This window comes from Lithobates pipiens, unplaced genomic scaffold (genome assembly GCF_037356315.1).
Source record: "Lithobates pipiens isolate NorthernLeopardFrog02 unplaced genomic scaffold, aLitPip1_a1.2 Scaffold_19, whole genome shotgun sequence".
Taxonomy (NCBI): Eukaryota; Metazoa; Chordata; class Amphibia; order Anura; family Ranidae; genus Lithobates; species Lithobates pipiens.
The window spans coordinates 88,901,066-88,915,541 of NW_027507764.1; the positions used below are offsets into that span (position 1 = coordinate 88,901,066).

The following is a 14,476-nucleotide window of genomic DNA, read 5'->3' on the forward strand; positions in this document are numbered from 1 at the left end:
ATTAGGGAAGTAAACAAGTGGCTGAAGAGCTGGTGTAGTAAGGAGGGGTTTGTGTTCCTGGAGGACTGGGCCTACTTCTCAGTCGACAACCAGTACTATAGAAGGGATGGACTGCGCCTAAATGAGGAGGGTGCAGATCAGCTGGGAATGAAGATGGCCAGTTTTTAAACTAGGCAATGGGGGGGGGGGGGGTCCAGAGGTAGAGATAGTCAGTGTGGAACATATTCCAGAGGGTAGTATTGGGAGCATTAGTGATAGGTTGACCAAAGCACATAAACCCAAGGTAAGTATAGTAGCAAGTCCTAGCTGCAATCTAGGAACACCCAATAAGAGGATAACATGTGACCGGTCTAAACTACGTGGCATGTTCACCAATGCCAGGAGCCTGGTGGACAAGATGGGTGAACTAGAGATACTGTTGTATGAGGAGGATTTGGATTTTGTGGGAATTTCAGAGACCTGGTTCAACAGCTCTCGTGATTGGCTGGCAACCATTCAAGGTATACCCTTTATCGCAAGGATAGAGAGGGTAAAAGAGGGGGAGGGGTGTGCCTATTTATCAAGAATAATGTACAAGTGAATGTGAGACATCACTAAGGAAGGGAGGTCAATTGGTTTCAGTATAAATCACACCAACAGGAAACATAAGGGGAATACACAGACACTGAATTTCAAAAGGGCCAACTTCCCTAAACTACAAACCTTGCTAGAAGGCATAAATTGGGATAAAATCTTAGGAACAAAGAAAATGGATGAGAGATAGGTTTGCTTTAAGAGCATATTAAATAAGGGCATTAGCCAATGCATCCCATTGGGTAATAAATTTAAAAGAGCGAACAAAAGTCCTGGATGGCTAAACTCCAAGGTAAAAATGCATATAAAAGCAAAGGAGAAGGCATTCAAAAAATACAAAGTTGAGGGATTATCCTCAGCATTCAGACTTCATAAAGAATACAACAAGAAATGTAAGGGTGCAATAAGGACGGCTAAGATAGGACATGAAAGACACATTGCGGAGGAGAACAAAAAAAATCCCAAGAAATTCTTTAAGTATGAAAACAGTAAAAAAGGGAGGATAGACCATATTGGCCCCATAAAGAATGAGGAAGGACATTTTGTTACAAATGATGGGGAGATGGCAAAGGTATTGAATTTATTCTTCTCCTCAGTCTTCACAAGGGAATCGGGGGGCTTCAGTAACCAAAACTGCAGTGTTTATCCTCATGACACATCACAGGAAGCACCTCCATGGTTAACAGAGGACAGAATTAAAATTAGACTTGGGAAATCTAACATTAAGAGTACTTAGGGAACTTAGTCAAGTATTTGCCAAACCATTGTTCCTAATTTTTACTGACAGTCTACTGACTGGAATGGTACCAGCTGATTGGAGAAAATCCAATGTAGCACCAATATTAATAAAGGGCCCAAAATACATCCCTGGGAATTGACAGACCAGTTAGCCTAACATCAATAGTATATAAACTCATGGAGGGGATAATAAGGGACTATATGCAAGATTAGAGTAATGAGAACGGTATCATTAGCAGTAATCAGTATGGATTCATGAAGAATCGTTCTTGCCAAACCAATCTATTAACCTTCTATGAGGAGGTGAGTTGCCATCTAGATAAAGGAAGGCCCGTATATGGGGTATATCTGGATTTTTTCTAAAGCATTTGACACAGTTCCTCATAAAAGTTTACTTACAAAATAAAGTCCGTTGGCATGGACCATAGGGTGAGTACATGGATTGAAAACTGGCTTCAAGGGTGAGTTCAGAGGGTGGTGATAAATGGGGAGTACTCGGTCAGGGGTGGGTAGTGGGGTCCCCCAGGGTTCTGTGCTGGGACCAATCCTGCTTAATTTGTTCATAAACGACCTGGAGGATGGGGTAAACAGTTCAATCTCTGTATTTGCGGATGATACTAAGCTAATCAGAGCAATAACATCTCTGCAGGATGTGGAAACCTTCAAAAAGATCTGAACAAATTAATGGGGTGGGCAACTACATGGCAAATGAAGTTCAATGTAGAAAAATGTAAAATAATGCATTTGAGGGGCAAAAATATGAATGCAATCTATACTCTGGGGGGGAGAACCTCTGGGGGAATCTAGGATGGAAAAGGACCTGGGGGTCCTAGTAGATGATAGGCTCAGCAATGGCATGCAATGACAAGCTGCTGCTAACAAAGCAAACAGAATATTGGCATGCATTAAAAAGGGGATCAACTCCAGAGATAAAACAATAATTCTCCCACTCTATAAGACTCTACAAGGCACCTGGAGTATGCTGTCCAGTTCTGGGCACCAGTCCTCAGGAAGGATGTACTGGAAATGGAGCGAGTACAAAGAAGGGCAACAAAGCTAATAAAGGGTCTGGAGGATATTAGTTACAAGGAAAGGTTACGAGCACTGAACTTATTCTCTCTGGAGAAGAGATGCTTGAGAGGAGATATGATTTCAATATACAAATACCGTACTGGTGACCCCACAATAGGGATAAAACTTTTTTGCAAAAGGGAGTTTAACAAGTCTCGTGGCCACTCATTAAAATTAGAAGAAAAGAGGTTTAACCTTAGACTATGTAGAGGGTTCTTTACTGTAAGAGCGGCAAGGATGTGAAATTTCCTTCCACAGGCGGTGGTCTCAGCCGGGAGCATCGATAGTTTCAAGAAACTATTAGATAAGCACTTGAACGACCACAACATACAGGGATATACAAGGTAATACGGACATATAATCACACACATAGGTTGGACTTGATGGATTTGTGTCTTTTTTCAACCTCACCTACTATGTAACTATGTAACTATATACTTGTTGTTATTTCTCTATCTATTTAGGAATTTTCCCACCTCACTTATTCCACTGAGGAAGACTGAATACAGTCAAAACGCATTGGGACAGTTTGGTGGTTACTCAACTATCAGACTATGTATATGGTATCTCCACTCCCTGTTAGGAGAGTAGGAGAATATTCAAATACAAGACCAGGAATTTGATTGTATAGAAGACATTTTAATTTTGTTGTACAGTAAACATTTTTTACTTTTACACATAAATATCTACCGTATTTGGGGGCGCATGCGCACGATCGCAGGAGATGGCTGCTTAATCCCCGTGCTCCGCGCCACCGGCCGCTTCACCTTCGGCTGATTGAGCACCACTGCCGAGCTACCGCAGACCACACAGCTCCTGGAACGGCGGACACCATCTGGGGTATCTGATAGACTGTTGGGGGTCCATATAAGCTCCACTGGGGCAGGAGAGATAACAATCACCAGAACCGGTTAGTTTTATATAAATTAAGAAATATTTTCATTTTAAAAATCTATTATTTCAAAGTAATAATTTTAAAGTGAAAGGAGGATGAAAGGGGTTCTATCTGATGCACTCTCTATGCATAGCACAGCTGTGTTTCCTAAATACAGCCAGATATTTCCACCTAATTTAATGGAATCAAAGTTCTCTATGATGGGGTTTCAGCTGTACCAATCTGGCACAAAGTGGGTTAAGAGCTTGAGATGTAAATCACTTTATAAAGCCCCCAAAATGTTAATTGCACCTATTAAGCTCCTCAGGGCTTTCCCAGAGTTTACATTTCTCTTGAGTGCTGGGGAAGAGTTCAGGCCGAAGTCCATTAGGCCAAATTAAAGAGAAGCAGAAAAATAAACAGAGATAAAGGCTAACATTTTATGACTGAGAAAGAGCTCTGAGTTGTGTTTGCCCTGTGCATTGGAAATATCATTATCTGGATTGCAGCCAGCTTCGTTTAGAATGACTTTCAGGACGTTTCCTCGGAGCGGTAAAATCGGCTGAGCTAAATTTCTTCTGACAATGTAATAGTAAGGAATTCTCCTAATGTTTCATTGGATGGTATGACGTACTTTGACTTACAAGAAAGTGACCTCACACTAAAGATCATAGGAGTGTTGGCAACCGTTGTTTTTATACATACTGTATACAGGTGAGATACAGCAATTACACCTTCATATAGCCCAACTTACCTAAAGCAGGGACCCTTCACATTATCAAAGGGCCACACAGAATATTTAGTGAATGTAATGCTAAAAAAAGTTGTCAGACTGCAGATATGTAACAGGAGATGGTCAGAGACTGCAGACATTTAACAGTAGATGGTCAGAGACTGAGGACATGCTACAGGCTATGGTCACAGACTGCAGACATGTAACAGTAAATGGGCAGAGGTAGCCAACATGTAACAGAAGATGCTTAGGTACTGCAGATGTGCTAGAGGAGATGATCAAAGATTGCACACATATAACAGAAGAAGGTCAACGACTACAGAATGTAACAGAGGATGCAGAAATTGGAGTACATGCTAGAGTATATGGTCAGAAACTGCAGACACCTAACAGCAGATAGTCAGGGATGGCCCTCAAATAACAGGAGATAGTCAGAGACTGCAGATATGCAACAAGAGATGGCCAAAGACTGCAGACATGTAAAAGGAGATGGTCAAAGACTGGGAAACGTTACAGGATAAAGTGAGAGACTGAAGACATGTAACAGAAGATGGTCAGATACTGTGGACATGCTACAGGAGATGGTCAGTGACTGCAGAGATGTAACAGAAGATGGTGAGAGACTGCAAACATGCTACAGGAGATAGTTAGACTGTAACAGAAGAGGGTCAGAGGCTTCAGAATGTAACAGTGGATGCAGAAACTGAGGACATGCTAGAGTATATGGTCAGAGACTGTAGACAGGTAACAGTAGGTGGTCAAAGATGGCTGACATGTAACAGGAGATAGTCAGAGAATATGGACATGCTATAGGAGATGGTCAGATACTGTGGACATGCTTTCCTATAGGACAGGGGTAATGAATTAAAATTCAAGGAGGTCCGATCGCCAAAATTTTCTTTGGGCCGAGGTCTGAATCTCAAGTCTGTGCTATGACTCAGAAATATTGTAGTAACTGTATATCTATCAAAAACATGAGAAATGTACAATTTCCTTAGCATTTCAACAATATTTATTGTCAAGTTACATCTAGTGTCCCCAGATAAAGTTAAATCTGGTGTCCCCATCACACTGCCCCTTTACATCAGGTGTCCCCATTACAGTGCCCCTTTACATCAGGTGTCCCCATTACAGTGCCCCTTTACATCAGGTGTCCCCATCACAGTGCTTCTTTAAATCAGGTGTCCCCATCAAAGTGCCCCTTTACATCAGGATGTCCCCCCTCACAGTGCTTCTTTAAATCAGGTGTCCCCATCACAGTGCCCCTTTACATCATGTGTCCCCATTACAGTGCCCCTTTACATCATGTGTCCCCATTACAGTGCCCCTTTACATCAGGTGTCCCCATCACAGTGCTTCTTTAAATCAGGTGTCCCCATCACAGTGCCCCTTTACATCAGGTGTCCCCATTACAGTGCCCCTTTACATCAGGTGTCCCCATCACAGTGCTTCTTTAAATCAGGTGTCCCCATCACAGTGCTTCTTTAAATCAGGTGTCCCCATCACAGTGCCCCTTTACATCAGGTGTCCCCATCACAGTGCCCCTTTACATCAGCTGTCCCCATCACAGTGCCCCTTTACATCAGGTGTCCCCATCACAGTGCCCCTTTACATCGGGTGTCCCCATCACAGTGCCCCTTTACATCGGGTGTCCCCATCACAGTGCGTCTTTACATCGGGTGTCCCCATCACAGTGCCCCTTTACATCGGGTGTCCCCATCACAGTGCCCCTTTACATCAGACATTCCTGTCAGAGTGTCCCCTTACATCAGATGTCCCCATCAGAGTCCCCCTTAACATAAAATGTGCACATCAGGGTGTACCTTAACATAAAATCAGGGTCACACTGATGGGTAAATTTTATGTTAAGGGTCACGCTGATGGGCACATTTCATATTAAGGGGCACTCTGATGGACACAACCAAACGTGCCTCTTAACTTAAAATTTGCCCATCAGAGTGCCTCTTTAATATAAAATGTGTCCATCAGTGTTGCTTTTAAAATAAAATATGCCCATCAGCGTACCCCCATCACAGCGCACCTTTAAATCGGGTGTCCCCATAACAGTGGCCCTTTACATCAGGTTCCTCCATCACAGTGCCCCTTTACATCAGGTGCCTCCATCACAGTGCCCCTTTACATCAGGTGTCCCCACCACAGTGCCCCTTTACATCAGGTGTCCCCACCACAGTGCCCCTTTACATCAGGTGTCCCCACCACAGTGCCCCTTTACATCAGGTGTCCCCACCACAGTGCCCCTTTACATCAGGTGTCCCCACCACAGTGCCCCTTTACATCAGGTGTCCCCACCACAGTGCCCCTTTACATCAGGTGTCCCCACCACAGTGCCCCTTTACATCAGGTGTCCCCACCACAGTGCCCCTTTACATCAGGTGTCCCCACCACAGCGCCCCTTTACATCAGGTGTCCCCATCACAGCGCCCCTTTACATCAGGTGTCCCCATCACAGCGCCCCTTTACATCAGGTGTCCCCATCACAGTGCCCCTTTACATCAGGTGTCCCCATCACAGCGCCCCTTTACATCAGGTGTCCCCATCACAGTGCCCCTTTACATCAGGTGTCCCCATCACAGTGTCCCTTAACATAAAATGTGCACATCAGGATTTCCCTTAACATAAAATAAGTGTCATGCTTAAGGGGCACTCTGATGGACACAACAAAACGTGCCCCTTAACTTAAAATTTGCCCATCAAAGTGCCCCTTTTAATATAAAATGTACCCATCAGTGTTGCTCTTAAAATAAAATCTGGCCATCAGCGTGCCCCTTAACATAAAATAAGGGTCACACTGATGGGCACCTATTATGTTAGGAGGCATTCTGATGGACAAATTTTATTTTAAGGGGCATGCTGATGGGTATATTTTTAATGTGCACATTGATGGGCATATTTTGTAGGGCACATTTTGCTGTACCCATCTGCGTGCCCCTTAACAAAATATGCCCATCAGCGTGCCCCGTAAAATAAAATGTGTCCATCGGATTACCTCTTAACATAAAACCTGTCCCTGTCTACTAACCGTGCCCCTGCATTATCACCTTGTCACACAGCTAGTGATGAAAACTACAAGTTGCTGTTTCAAAACACATTACTTATGTAACAATGTACATTAATACTGTAATGTGACTTTTTGTGACTTCTCTATCTGAGGGTCGCATGCACTCTGGTAAGACTTATGCCACGTACACACGACCGGACTTTCCAGCAGAATAGTCCAATCATGTGTGGGATAGTCTGATAGTTTTTCTTTAAAAAATCGGACATAGAAACAGAACATGTTTCAAATCTGTCCGACGGACTCAATTTCTATCGGGAAAACCGTTCGTCTGTATGCTGGTCCAATGGACCAAATACGACGCAAGGGCAGCTGTTGGCTACTGGCTACTGAACTTCCTTTTCTAGTCCCATCGTACGTCATCACATTCAAAACAAGTCCGACGTAACTCCGTCGAAAGTCCGTCAGGAAGACCGTCAGACCTTTTCTGCCGGAAAGTCCAATTGTGTGTACGCAGCATCAGAGTGATTCTTGGTGGAGGACACGTGTTTTTTTTTTTTTTGGGTTATCTTTTTGCAGATAAAGTTCTGACACTGAAGTTTTAATACAGGAGTGCAGGATGTTGAAAGCAAAATCTTTTGTACAGTTTAGCTGAGATCTAAATTACACAACCCAGGAGCCTGTGCCAGGGTGCGGGAGCATATAAAAGAAAAAGCTCATTAACGGGAGGGGGAGGGAGAGAGAGAGAGACTTGGGTGCTGGAAGGACATGTGGAGGACAGTTTTGTGGAGTCAGGTGGGCCCAGACCGGACCGCGCTGGGCGAGAAAGCCAGAGAGTGCCATCGGAAAGCCGGGTGACCTGAGGAGGCAGACCAGTCAACACTTATCCATTGCAGTCTACCACTCTGAATTGGCTTCTACCCAATACTGCAGGTTATCTGACTGAGTTAACCCAACTATCTACTAGGCAGAACTTGTGTTTACTTTAGCCCAAGTTTAAGCCACCTAAGGAAGGAACTAGTTGCTCAATATCAACTTCTGCATTTAAAGGGACATACATCTTACAATCCTCCCCCTCGCTTTTCTTAAAGTGACCGTTACCAGCAATTTAACAACCAAAGTGTCTCTTGCCTACATATTAACATTCTTCTTGTTTGATCACGTGGTTTTTGATCTTTTAGTTCTCGGTCTGCTCTGAGCAAAGAGTGGTGACTGTCAGTCACCACTCTCTGCTCTGCCCCTCTAGCACTCAGGCTCTCAGTGGTATGCTGAGAGGCTATGCCAGCTGCTTGTAAGGAATCTGGGTGTATCCTAACAGCACGAGTCTGGAGCTGCTCTGTAACTTTAACTCACTGTTGGCTGATAGCAGAAATAAGTGCACTTCTGTGGCCCACATGGAAAGTATGGCCAAAACAGCATTGACCATAATTTTTTTAACGTATTACCTTACCTTTAGTTGAAATTTTGCAAAAATTCCCCTTGGCTTTTAGTGTCTCTCTTCTTGAATTTCTACAAAGCTGCAACGAAGATTATATTGAGTTCAGCCTCAGGTTTGTAGCTATTTAAAGCCATGACAGCCATAAAGCATACCAATTTTAATGGTAGATTAAAAGAATCATAAGCTGGAGGAGCACACAGCTTTCTATTTTATTATACAGTTGGTGCATCTGTTTATCTTACTGGTTTTATGACTTGTCTTCGCCAGCAGTTATCTAAAGAGGTCTTCACATAAGAGTTTCAGATGATTTCAGCCACCATGAGACATCCTTTTCTTTATTATATAAATCCTGTATAATAATAATATTATAGGCCTCATTTTTCATGCAACTAAAGGAAGAATTGTCTCAGTTTACACTGTTCATAGCAACCGATCGTACTTTTCTTTTTCTTCCGCTAATACATTATTAAAGAGTCAAAGGCTGCATGCAACTATATGATACAGACACTGTCAGAAATAATTCATACCTTAGACCAGGGTTTCCCAACTAGGGTTCCTCCTGAGTTTGCTAGGGGTTCCTTTAGCAAATAGACATGTGAGATTAGTTTCGTACAAAATGAAAAAAGGAAATTCGTATGAATCCGAAATACAAATTTTTATATGCATACGAATTCCGTACGAAATACGAAATTTCGTTTACGAATTTCGGATCCAAATTCAATGAAAATTCGTAATTAACGAAAAGTTAACGAATCTAAAAGTTAAAAACCCTAGGAAGTCAGCACAGGGATGGTGGGAACCCTATGGGAATTTCTAGGCTTACAAATTTCATACGAAATTTCGTAAACAAATTTCACAATGGTGTTTTGTTCACCAATCAAAGGAAGTCAGCACAGGGATGGTGGGAACCCCTCATAATGGGCACAGCGGGTGTACACTCAGACTCGGGAACTCAGCACAGGGATCGTGGGATCCCCTCATAATGAACACACAGCAGGTGTACAGACCTGGGAACCTAGCACAGGGATGGTGGGAACCCTATAGGAATTTCTATGCTCACGAATTTCATACAAAATATGAAATTTTGTTAACGACTTTCGGATCCAAATTAACAGAAACATGACTGGTGTTTTGCTCACCAATCAGAGGAAGTCAGCACAGCACAGGGATGGTGGGAACACCTCATAATGATAAATTCATCATAACGAACTTTTGTTATTTTAACGAAAAGTTTACAAATCTAATGAAAATTAAATACGATTTTTTTTCGTATGGAACGAAACGGAACGAAACAAAACAAATTTTTTGACAGCGCCCATATCTATTAGCAATGAGCAATTTCTGCCTCTCAGATAAATTCCCACTGACACCATTGATCTTTTTAGCTATCTGTAGGCCCTTGTACACACGGTCGGACATTCCGACAACCAAATCCGTTGGATTTTGTTCCGACGGATTTTGTCCAAAACTGTTGCATACACACAGTCGGACAAAGTTGTCAGAAAATTCGATCGTACTTAACGTGATGACGTTATTTCGTTAGGACGGGACTACGTTCAGGCTAGTAGCCAATAGCTTTGGTCTAGGAATTTGATCTGAGCATGCGTGGCACTTTGTCCGATCGGAATTCTCTACACATGATCGGACAAAGTCCGATCGGATCATGTTGTCGGAAAATTTTATAGCCCAGCTGGAAAACTTGGTCCGTCGGATACTCCGACAGAAACAATCCAGTGGAGCCCACACACTGTCGGATTATCCGATAACACGGTCCTATCGGACATTGTCCATCGGAATGTCCGACCGTGTGTACAAGGGCTTAGAGGTATAACCTTCATCCCAATGATCACAAGTGCGATAAGCTTTCTTCTCACTGTCCATCACACTAATATATCATGAGTTGTAGATATAGACATTTTTAGTAGGGGTTGCCTGAGACCGGAAAGTTATTTCAAGGATCTCTCTGTGTTTAAAAGTTTGAGAAAGGCTGCCTTAGAAACATAAGGAATGCGGCCTGTGTACTGAGTTAAAAGAAAAATGTAGTGAGTTTTTGTTTATCATAGTGTTGAAGAACTCATGGCAACCAATAAAACTCAAAATTTGGAAATTCAAAAGGACATAACTAAGTGTAGATAATAAGAATGTACAGTTTATTTATCTGGCTACAATAACCTGAAATCTTATTGGGTGATGTAGGCCACTTCTATTAGGCTAAGTGAGCTTTTGTGAGTAAAGTGGAATTAAACCTCTGCATACAAAAAAACAAAAGTGGCCCAGGGAGCTTTGCCATAATGTACTATGTAATATTAGCACATTGCGGTAGACTTAGCTGTAAAACTATCCCGTCAAGCGCTGCAATGTCTCCACTTTTAAGGGTGGTTCCATATTCTCCCGGTCTTTCTTCTGGTTTTGGAGTCTTCAGTTGCTTGATTGGCTGGCCCACGACGATGTCACTCCTGCCAATGCACACAGGAGTCACATCATCACAGCACAGAGGGGGTGTCATAAATATACTCTACTTTTTTTAGTTTAATTCTACTTTAAATAATATTGGTATAGCTAAGGGCTACCCCTACTAAACCCTCAGCATATGGAAAATGAACTAGCTCAGTACACAGAAAATAACATAAATTTATATTAAAAACTTTTTATATTTTATTTTTACAAAGATTGATTAAAAAATATGCATATCCATACACATAGTGCAAGCGACAACATTTATATTGTATATATATTTGCTGGTGTTATGGTATCCCCAGGTAAGTCCTCAGGACCAATCCTCTACATGTTTCGTGGTTAAAACCGTTTCCTCAGGAGGAAATAATTACTACCATTTGTAGTGAAGACAATGCAACAAATAATCAATTGACAAATACATGGTGAACCAGCAGCCAAATGGGGTAAAATGGGGTGTTTGTTCTATGTGTATGCATTTTTTAATCAATCTTTTTACAAATAAAATGTAAAAACTGTTTTATATAAATTTGTGTTACTTTCTGGGTACAAAATAGTAAATTTTCCATATTCTGAGGGTTTAGTGGTAGTAACCCTTAGCTATATCAATATTGCTATCAACAGGATAAGGGTTCCCCTTTACTTTGAAGAGACTTAATCAGCTTGAGGCATACATTTACCTAAAGTAGAAATAGTCTGGAAATAAAAATTTCTGGGAGGTAGAGCATCAGGAATTTCTATTGCCTAAAACCCAGAGAGACTCTACAGCCTAAAAACATTGTCCCCTGGCTAGTAGAAATTATTTACCTTGTGTACACTGCTGTACAGAATATACTCCTCAGGCCATTCCCAGTATCTGTAAAATGCCCAGAATGAATTGGTGGGACAATGGAACTCTGTTGTATATGGATCATTGGTGGCCACTCAATGATCAAAGAGGAGAGACACAGGTTGCCAACCTCCCGCAGCATTTTTTACTGACAAAACATGGAAAATTTACTGGCGGAGCACATTTTTTACACGCAACCTGAGAAATTACAGAACTTCTATTGAAAATGATGAATATTTGAACAGTATAAACATGATATGGAAACACTGAAAATACCTATAACAATGTAATTTGCTTGATTTACACTTAAAAAGCCAACACAGCATGAAATTATCAGCTCCTGATATTTACTGGCAGTTGTAAAAAAAATCACAGATTTTTGAAAACTGTGAGTAAATTTACTGGCAGTTGGCAACCCTGCACCTAACATAAAAGAAGTGGGGAAATGGGGAAGTTTGTAGTGGCAGGGGACAGAGTGACTTCAGCTAACCTGGACCTCACAGCGCTAAAGAAAAGCACACAAATAGCTAGACCCACTATAATGTTTAATTATGTTGTGTATACATGAACATGGACACGTGGAACGTGGAAAAAACCCATACCGAGCTTCAGATTGAAGGGGGAGAATCTGTAATGCTCCTCCACCTTAACCCAATTAGCTTAAAAAAAAAAATCTACAACAGAGGTTTTTCTCCCATTTGTTTCAGGTGATCACTAGGCACCAAAAAGGCCCTCTGATTATGATGGGAGACTCCAACTCTGTTTTTAACTACTCTTTGGACAGGCGTAGTCTCAGGGAAGTGCCTCCGTCCCGTGATGTCTCCCAAGAACAAATATTGCATGATCTCTTCCAGTCATATGGCATGGTGGACGTGTGGCGCGAGCAACATCCGTCACAGGAATTTACCTTTTTCTCTAACCCCCACCAGAGTTTTTGTAGAATAGATCACGTGTTTCTGCAACTTAGCTCCCTGCCGTTGGTACATAAGATCATTATTGCTACCTCTCCCTGGTCTGATCATGATCCCCTGATCCTCGGAATATCCTTGGCGGGATTCTCCCGCCCGGCCTATTTCTGGCGGCTTAATGAATCCCTCCTGAGTACGCAAGCTACATCCTCTCAGAAAGAAACACATATCCAAACCTATTTCACAGAAAATGTAGGCTCAGTTGATTCTCCAGTTGCCTTGTGGGAAGCCCACAAACCGACGGTCAGGGGACACCTAATCCAGATCGCTTCCCGTACAAAGCGGGCCAGGGAGCAGTGGATACGGGAGTTGACCTCTTTGTTAGAAGCGGCAGATGCGACGTGGAAGGCGTGTCCTACGGTAGCCCATAGGCGGACGCGCGACAACTTGGCCACTGAGTTGGACCTGCTCGCCTCTGCTCAGGCGGAGAAAGCTCTGCGCTGGTCCAAATATAAATTTTACAGTTGCTCGAACAAACCTGGTCCTATGTTGGCTAGGAAACTTAATTCAGTGGGATGTCAGGGCAGGCCGGTTCGATTACAGGTGACAGGTGGGGGATTCACGTCAAATTCATCCAAGGTAGCTGCTGGCTTTGCCTCCTTCCTCTCCTCCCTCTATAGTGGACCAGCTGCCTTCAACCGAGACAGGGCCGAGAGTTTCTTCCAATCAATTGGTCTTCCTTTATTGTCCTCAGCGGCACAGGCTAATTTGAATGCTCCCATAACTGAAATGGAGGTCGCCCAAGCCCTAAAGTCCCTTAAGCCATCCAAGGCCCCGGGTCCGGACGGCTTTACCGGTCTATACTATAGGACATTTGCATCCCTGCTCACGCCCCATTTAACGTCTTATTTCAACGCCTTGCGGGAAGGTGCGAGACCCTCGCCGGACTCGCTGAAAGCCCATATTTCTATGATCCCTAAGTCATCCGAGGAAGCCACAGACTCACAGTCCTTTCGTCCCATCTCCCTGTTGAATGTTGACCTGAAGGTTCTGGGAAAGGTTCTGAGCACGCGAGTCAACAGATATCTTCAGGCCCTCATTCACAGGGATCAGGTGGGCTTTGTGCCCGGTCGCCAGGCGGGGGACAATGTCTGCAAGGTGATCCATCTCCTTCATATACTTTGTCAGCGTAAAATACCAGGACTTTTGCTATCCCTAGATATTTATAAAGCGTTTGATTCGCTCTCCTGGGACTACCTTTACTTTCTTCTAACCAAATGGGGATTTGGACCACATTTTCTACAATGGATCCAGGCCCTCTATTCCGCACCGTTGGCGTCGGTAAAATATTCGGGTTTCCTTTCTGAACCTTTCCCGATACTCCGGGGGACTAGACAGGGATGCCCCCTGTCCCCGGCACTATTTATCCTGGCATTGGAGCTGCTGGCGGCGGCGATCAGGGCCAATGGTGATATCTCGGGAATCCCTTACGCGGGCACTTAATACAAAGTGAACCTCTTCGCGGACGACGCCCTTTTGACCCTGTCCAACCCGCTTATCTCCCTGCCCAACCTGCAACTAGTATTAGACCGATTTTCGGCCTTCTCAGGTCTTCAAATTAACCCCTCCAAGACCACAGTGATGAATGTTAACCTCCCTCTGGAACTGGTGCAGCGCCTTCAGGACCATTTTCCATCCCGTTGGGCATCCCACTCGATTGATTATTTAGGTGTCAAATTGACGCCGTCTTATTCTTCCCTTTTTTTGGCCAATTATTATCCCCTGTTGCGAACGGTGTCCACCCTTATGCAAGCCTGGCAATTCCCCACACTCTCATGGGTA

General features: G+C 43.2%; 1 long non-coding RNA gene across 1 annotated transcript in view; it reads right to left on the reverse strand.

Annotated features, from left to right (window-relative positions):
- Nucleotides 1-3,076: 3,076 nt before the first annotated feature.
- LOC143998208 (uncharacterized) overlaps nt 3,077-14,476 on the reverse strand; it is a 153,151-nt gene continuing 141,751 nt past the window's right edge. The window contains exon 5 of the long non-coding RNA XR_013277783.1: nt 3,077-3,259. This is a non-coding gene — a long non-coding RNA (uncharacterized LOC143998208). The remainder of the gene's footprint in view (nt 3,260-14,476) is intronic.